The 7,168-nt window shown below is 40.8% G+C and overlaps 1 non-coding gene across 1 annotated transcript; it reads left to right on the forward strand.

The window, feature by feature from the left end:
- The first annotated feature begins 4,472 nt into the window (after positions 1–4,472).
- LOC130954878 (small nucleolar RNA R71) lies at positions 4,473–4,580 on the forward strand. Its single transcript, XR_009076451.1, has one exon. It is a non-coding gene; the product is annotated as a small nucleolar RNA R71 (small nucleolar RNA).
- Positions 4,581–7,168: the final 2,588 nt, after the last annotated feature.

Raw genomic sequence — 7,168 nt, forward strand, 5'->3', positions numbered from 1 at the left:
GAACAGTTTTGGCATCTCACTCTATCCTTTGAAACTCAGAATGATTGGCTTCTTTAGGAACTCAGAATCCAGATAGTGTTATTGATTCTCCTAGCTAAGTATAATGATTCTTGAACACAGCTACTTATTGAGTCTTGGCTGTGGCCCAAAGCACTCTGTCTTCCAGTATTACCACCGGATACATACATGCCACAGACACATAATTGGGTGAACCTTTTCAGATTGTGACTCAGCTTTGCTAAAGTCCCCAATTAGAGGTGTCCAGGGTTCTTAAGCACACTCTTTTTGCCTTCGATCACAACTTTATTTCTTTCTTTTTCTTTTCTTTTTCTTTCTCTCTTTTTTTTTTCGTCTTTCTCTTTCTCTTTTTTTTTTTGTATTCACTGCTTTTTCTTGCTTCAAGAATCATTTTTATGATTTTTCAGATCCTCAGTAACATGTCTCCTTTTTCATCATTCTTTCAAGAGCCACCATTCATGAATCACAAATTCAAGAGACATATGCACTGTTTAAGAATGCATTCAGAAAACAAAAGTGTTGCCACCACATCAAAATAATTAAACTGTTATAAAATTTAAAATTCATGCAATTCTTTTTATTTTTCAATTAAGAACAATTTTTTATTCAAGAAAGGTGATGGATTCATAGGACATTCATAACTTTAAGGCATAGACACTTAAGACACTAATGATCATAAGACACAAACATGGATAAACATAAGCATGAAAATTCGAAAAACAAGAAAACAAAGAACAAGGATATTAAAGAACGGGTCCACCTTAGTGATGGCGGCTTGTTCTTCCTCTTGAAGATCTTATGGAGTGCTTGAGCTCCTCAATGTCTCTTCCTTGTCATTGTTGCTCCTCTCTCATGATTCTTTGATCTTCTCTAATTTCATGGAGGAGGATGGAATGTTCTTGGTGCTCCACCCTTAGTTGTCCCATGTTGGAACTCAATTCTCCTAGGGAGGTGTTCAGTTGCTCCCAATAGTCTTGTGGAGGAAAGTGCATCCCTTGAGGCATCTCAGGGATCTCATGATGAGAGGGGTCTCTTGTTTGCTCCATCCTTTCCTTAGTGATGGGTTTATCCTCATCAATGGGGGTGTCTCCTTCTATGTCAACTCCAACTGAATAACAGAGGTGACAAATGAGGTGAGGAAAGACTAACCTTGCCAAGGTGGAGGACTTGTCCGCCACCTTATAGAGTTCTTGGGCTATAATCTCATGAACTTCCACTTCTTCTCCAATCATGATGCTATGAATCATGATGGCCCGGTCTAGAGTAACTTCGGACCGGTTGCTAGTAGAAATGATTGAGCGTTGGATAAACTCCAACCATCCCCTAGCCACGGGCTTGAGGTCATGCCTTCTCAATTGAACCGGCTTCCCTCTTGAATCTCTCTTCCATTGGGCGCCCTCTTCACAAATGTCAGTGAGGACTTGGTCCAACCTTTGATCAAAGTTGACCCTTCTAGTGTAAGGATGTTCATCTCCTTGCATCATAGGCAAGTTGAATGCCAACCTTACATTTTCCGGACTAAAATCCAAGTATTTTTCCCGAACCATAGTAAGCCAATTCTTTGGATCCGGGTTCACACTTTGATCATGGTTCTTGGTGATCCATGCATTGGCATAGAACTCTTGAACCATTAAGATTCCGACTTGTTGAATGGGGTTGGTAAGAACTTCCCAACCTCTTCTTCGGATCTCATGTCGGATCTCCGGATATTCACTCTTTTTGAGTGAAAAAGGGACCTCGGGGATCACCTTCTTCAAGGCCACAACTTCATAGAAGTGTTCTTGATGCACCCTTGAGATGAATCTCTCCATCTCCCATGACTCGGAGGTGGAAGCTTTTGCCTTCCCTTTCCTCTTTCTAGAGGTTTCTCCGGCCTTGGATGCCATAAATGGTTATGGAAAAACAAAAAGCACTGCTTTTACCACACCAAACTTAAAAGGTTTGCTCGTCCTCGAGCAAAAGAAGAAAGAAGAGAGTAGAAGAAGAAGAAATGAGAAAGAAGGGAATGGCTTAGTGTTTGGCCAAAAAGGGGAAGAAGTGGTGTTTAGGTTGTGGGAAAATAAAGGAGTGAAGATGGGTATATATAGGAGTGGGGGAAGGGTTATGGTTCGGCTTTGGGAGGGTGAGTTTGGGAGGGAAAGTGGTTTGAATTTGAAGGGTGAGGTAGGTGGGGTTTTATGAAGGATGGATGTGAGTGGTGAAGAGAAATATGGGATTTGATAGGTGAAGGGTTTTTGGGGAAGAGGTGTTGAGGTGATTGGTGAATGGGTGAAGAAGAGAGAGAGTGGTGGGGTTGGTGGGGGTCCTGTGGGGTCCACAGATCCTGAGGTGTCAAGGAAAAGTCATCCCTGCACCAAATGGCATGGAAAAATGCGTTTTGAGCCAATTCTGGCGTTAAACGCCGGGCTGGTGCCCATTTCTGGCATTTAACGCCAGGTTCTTGCCCTTTCCTGGCGTTTAACGCCAGTCTGGTGCCCCTTTCTGGCGTTAAACGCCCAGAATGGTGCCAGACTGGGCGTTAAACGCCCAACAGCTAGCCTTACTGGCGTTTAAACGCCAGCACGCTCTCCTCCAGGGTGTGCTGTTTTTCTTTCTGCTTTTCATTCTGTTTTTGCTTTTTCAATTGATTTTGTGACTTCTCATAATCATCAACCTACAAAATAAAATAAAATAACAAAGAAAAATATATAAAATATAACATTGGGTTGCCTCCCAACAAGCGCTTCTTTAATGTCAGTAGCTTGATATAGGGCTCTCATGGAGCCTCACATTTCCTCAGAGCAATGTTGGAACCTCCCAACACCAAACTTAGAGTTTGAATGTGGGGGTTCAACACCAAACTTAGAGTTTGGTTGTGGCCTCCCAACACCAAACTTAAAGTTTGACTGTGGGGGCTCTGTTTGACTCTGATTTGAGAGAAGCTCTTCATGCTTCCTCTCCATGGTGACAGAGGGATATCCTTGAGCCTTAAACACAAAGGATTCTTCATTCACTTGAATGATCAGTTCACCTCCATCAACATCAATCACAGCCTTTGCTGTGGCTAGGAAGGGTCTGCCAAGGATGATAGATTCATCCATGCACTTCCCAGTCTCTAGGACTATGAAATCAGCAGGGATGTAATGGTCTTCAATCTTTACCAGAACATCCTCTACAAGTCCATAAGCTTGTTTTCTTGAATTGTCTGCCATCTCTAGTGAGATTCTTGCAGCTTGTACCTCAAAGATCCCTAGCTTCTCCATTACAGAGAGAGGCATGAGGTTTACACTTGACCCTAAGTCACACAGAGCCTTCTTGAAGGTCAATGTGCCTATGGTACAAGGTATGGAGAACTTCCCAGGGTCCTGCCTCTTTTGAGGTAATTTCTACCTAGACAAGTCATCCAATTCTTTGGTGAGCAAAGGAGGTTCGTTCTCCCAAGTCTCATTTCCAAATAACTTGTCATTTAGCTTCATGATTGCTCCAAGGTATTTAGCAACTTGCTCTTCAGTGACATACTCATCCTCTTCAGAGGAGGAATACTCATCAGAGCTCATGAAAGGCAGAAGTAAGTCCAATGGAATCTCTATGGTCTCATTTTGAGCCTCAGATTCCCATGGTTCCTCATTAGGGAACTCATTGGAGGCTAGTGCACGCCCATTGAGGTCTTCCTCAGTGGCGTTCACTTCCTCTCCTTCCTCTCCAAATTCGGCCATGTTGATGGCCTTGCACTCTCCTTTTGGATTTTCTTCTGTATTGCTTGGAAGAGTACTAGGAGGGAATTCAATAATTTTCTTGCTCAGCTGTCCCACTTGTGCCTCCAAATTCCTAATGGAGGACCTTGTTTCAGTCATGAAACTTTGAGTGGTTTTGATTAGATTAGAGACCATGGTTGCTAAGTCAGAGTGGTTCTGCTTAGAATTCTCTGTCTGTTGCTGAGAAGATGATGGAAAAGGCTTGCCATTGCTAAACCTGTTTCTTCCACCATTATTGTTGTTGAAACCTTGTTGAGGTCTCTGTTGATCCTTCCATGAGAGATTTGGGTGATTTCTTCATGAAGAATTATAGGTGTTTCCATAGGGTTCTCCCATGTAATTCACCTCTTCTATTGAAGGGTTCTCAGGATCATAAGCTTCTTCTTCAGATGAAGCATCCTTAGTACTGCTTGGTGCATTTTGCATTCCAGACAGACTTTGAGAAATCAAATTGACTTGTTAAGTCAATATCTTGTTCTGAGCCAGAATGGCATTCAGAGTGTCAATCTCAAGAACTCCTTTCTTCTGATTAGTCCCATTGTTCACAGGATTCCTTTCAGAAGTGTACATGAATTGGTTATTTGCAACCATTTCAATTAGTTCTTGAGCTTCTGTAGGCGTCTTCTTCAGATGAAGAGATCCTCCAGCAGTGCTATCCAAAGACATCTTGGATAGTTCAGAGAGACCATCATAGAAAATACCTATGATGCTCCATTCAGAAAGCATGTCAGAAGGACATTTTCTGATCAATTGTTTGTATCTTTCCCAAGCTTCATAGAGGGATTCTCCATCCTTCTGTCTAAAGGTTTGGACTTCCACTCTAAGCTTACTCAATTTTTGAGGTGGAAAGAACTTTGCCAAGAAGGCATTGAGTAGCTTTTCCCATGAGTCCAGGCTTTCTTTAGGTTGTGAGTCCAACCATGTCCTAGCTCTGTCTCTTACAGCAAAAGGGAATAGCATAAGTCTGTAGACCTCAGGGTCAACCCCATTAGTCTTGACAGTGTCACAGATTTGCAAGAACTCAGCCAAAAACTGATGAGGATCTTCCAATGGAAGTCCATGAAACTTTCAATTCTGTTGCATTAGAGAAACTAATTGAGGCTTAAGCTCAAAGTTGTTTGCTCCAATGGCAGGGATAGAGATGCTTCTCCCATAGAAGTCGGGAGTAGGTGCAGTAAAGTCACCCAGCACCTTCCTTGCATTGTTGGCATTGTTGTTGTTTTCGGCTGCCATGTGTTCTTCTTCTTTGAAGATTTCTGTTAAGTCCTCTACAGAGAGTTGTGCTTTAGCTTCTCTTAGCTTTCGCTTCAAGGTCCTTTCAGGTTCAGGGTCAGCTTCAACAAGAATGCTTTTGTCTTTGTTCCTGCTCATATGAAAGAGAAGAGAACAAGAAAATGTGGAATCCTCTATATCACAGTATAGAGATTCCTTGAGGTGTCAGAGAAGAAGAAAAATAGAAGGAAAAAGGAGAAAAATTCAAACTTTGTCAGATAGAGTTCGAATTGTGTATTGAGGATGAGTGGTACTCCATAAATAGAAGGATGTGAGAAGAGGGGAAGAGCTTTTTCGAAAATTAAGTTAAAAAGATTTTTAAAAAAAAATTTTGAAAAACTTTAATTGATTTTCGAAAATCAAGAGTGGGAAAGAAATCAAGTAATTTTTGAAAAAGACTTTGAAATTAGAAATCAAAAAGATATGATTGAAAACTGTTTTGAAAAAGATGTGATTAAAAAGATATGATTGAGAAGATATGATTTGAAAACAATTTTAAAAAGATTTGATTTTAAAAATTAATGACTTGCCTAACAAGAAAAGATATGATTCAAACATTAAACCTTTCTCAACAGAAAAGGCAACATACTTGAAATGTTCAATCAAATCATTAATTGTTAGCAAGTATTTTTGAAAAAGGAAAGAAATTGATTTTGAAAACATTTGATTGAAAAGATATGATTTGAAAAAGATTTGATTTTGAAAAACTTTGAAAACTTGAAAAAAAAATTGATTTGAAAACAAAATCCTCCTTCTTGTGCCATCCTGGCGTTAAACGCCCAATGCACTACCTTTTTGGGCGTTAAACGCCCAACCAGGCACCCTGGCTGGCGTTTAAACGCCAGTCTGTCCTTCTTCACTGGGCGTTTTGAACGCCCAGCTTTTTCTGTGTAATTCCTCTACTGCATGTTCTGAATTTTCAGTTCGCTGTACTATTGACTTGAAAATAGAACCAAGATCAAATAAACAATGCATGCAAGACACCAAACTTAAATTTAGACACAAGACTCAAACAAGAAACATAAAATGTTTTTGGTTTTTATGATTTTGAAATTTTTTTGGATTTTTCGAAAATTATATGGAAATAGAAAATAAAGGTTTCAGAATTCTTAATTTGGATTCCAAGAATCATTGCAATGCTAGTCTAAGACTCCGGTCCAGGAATTAGACATGGCTTCACAGCCAGCCAAGCTTTCAAAGAAAGCTTCGGTCCAAAACAATAGACATGGCCAATGGCCAGCCAAGCCTTAGCAGATCATTGCTCCAATAGCAAGATTGATAGAGATCAACAAGCTCTTGTGATGATCAGTTGAAACCTCGGTCCAATAAGATTAGACATGGCTTCTCAGCCAGCCAGATTTCAACAGGTCATCATGAAACTCTAGAACTCATTCTTAAGAATTCTGAATAATACCTAATCTAAGCAACAAGATGAACCGTCAGTTGTCCATACACGAAACAATCCCCGACAACGGCGCCAAAAACTTGGTGCGCGAAATTGTGAACAATACTTTTCACAACTCTCATAATCCCCAGTAATGAACCCCAAAAACTTGATGTTCAATACCATGGCATAAACACAACTTCGCACAACTAACCAGCAAGTGCACTGGGTCGTCCAAGTAATAAACCTTACGCGAGTAAGGGTCGATCCCACGGAGATTGTTGGTATGAAGCAAGCTATGGTCATCTTGTAAATCTTAGTAAGGCAAACTCAAATGGATATGGTGATATACGAATAAAACATAAAGATAAAGATAGAGATACTTATGTAATTCATTGGTGGGAATTTCAGATAAGTGCATGAAGATGCTGTGTCCCTTCCGTCTCTCTGCTTTCCTACTGTCTTCATCCAATCCTTCTTACTCCTTTCCATGGCAAGCTTATGCAAGGGTTTCACCGTTGTCAGTGGCTACCTCCCATCCTCTCAGTGGAAATGTTCAACGCACCCTGTCACGGCACGGCTATCCATCTGTCGGTTCTCAATCAGGCAGGAATAGAATCCAGTGATTCTTTTGCGTCTGTCACTAACGCCCCGCCCTCAGGAGTTTGAAGCACGTCACAGTCATTCAATCATTGAATCCTACTCAGAATACCACAGACAAGGTTAGACCTTCCGGATTCTCTTGAATGCCGCCATCAGT

Source organism: Arachis stenosperma, chromosome 1 (assembly GCF_014773155.1).
Source record: "Arachis stenosperma cultivar V10309 chromosome 1, arast.V10309.gnm1.PFL2, whole genome shotgun sequence".
NCBI classification, from domain to species: Eukaryota; Viridiplantae; Streptophyta; class Magnoliopsida; order Fabales; family Fabaceae; genus Arachis; species Arachis stenosperma.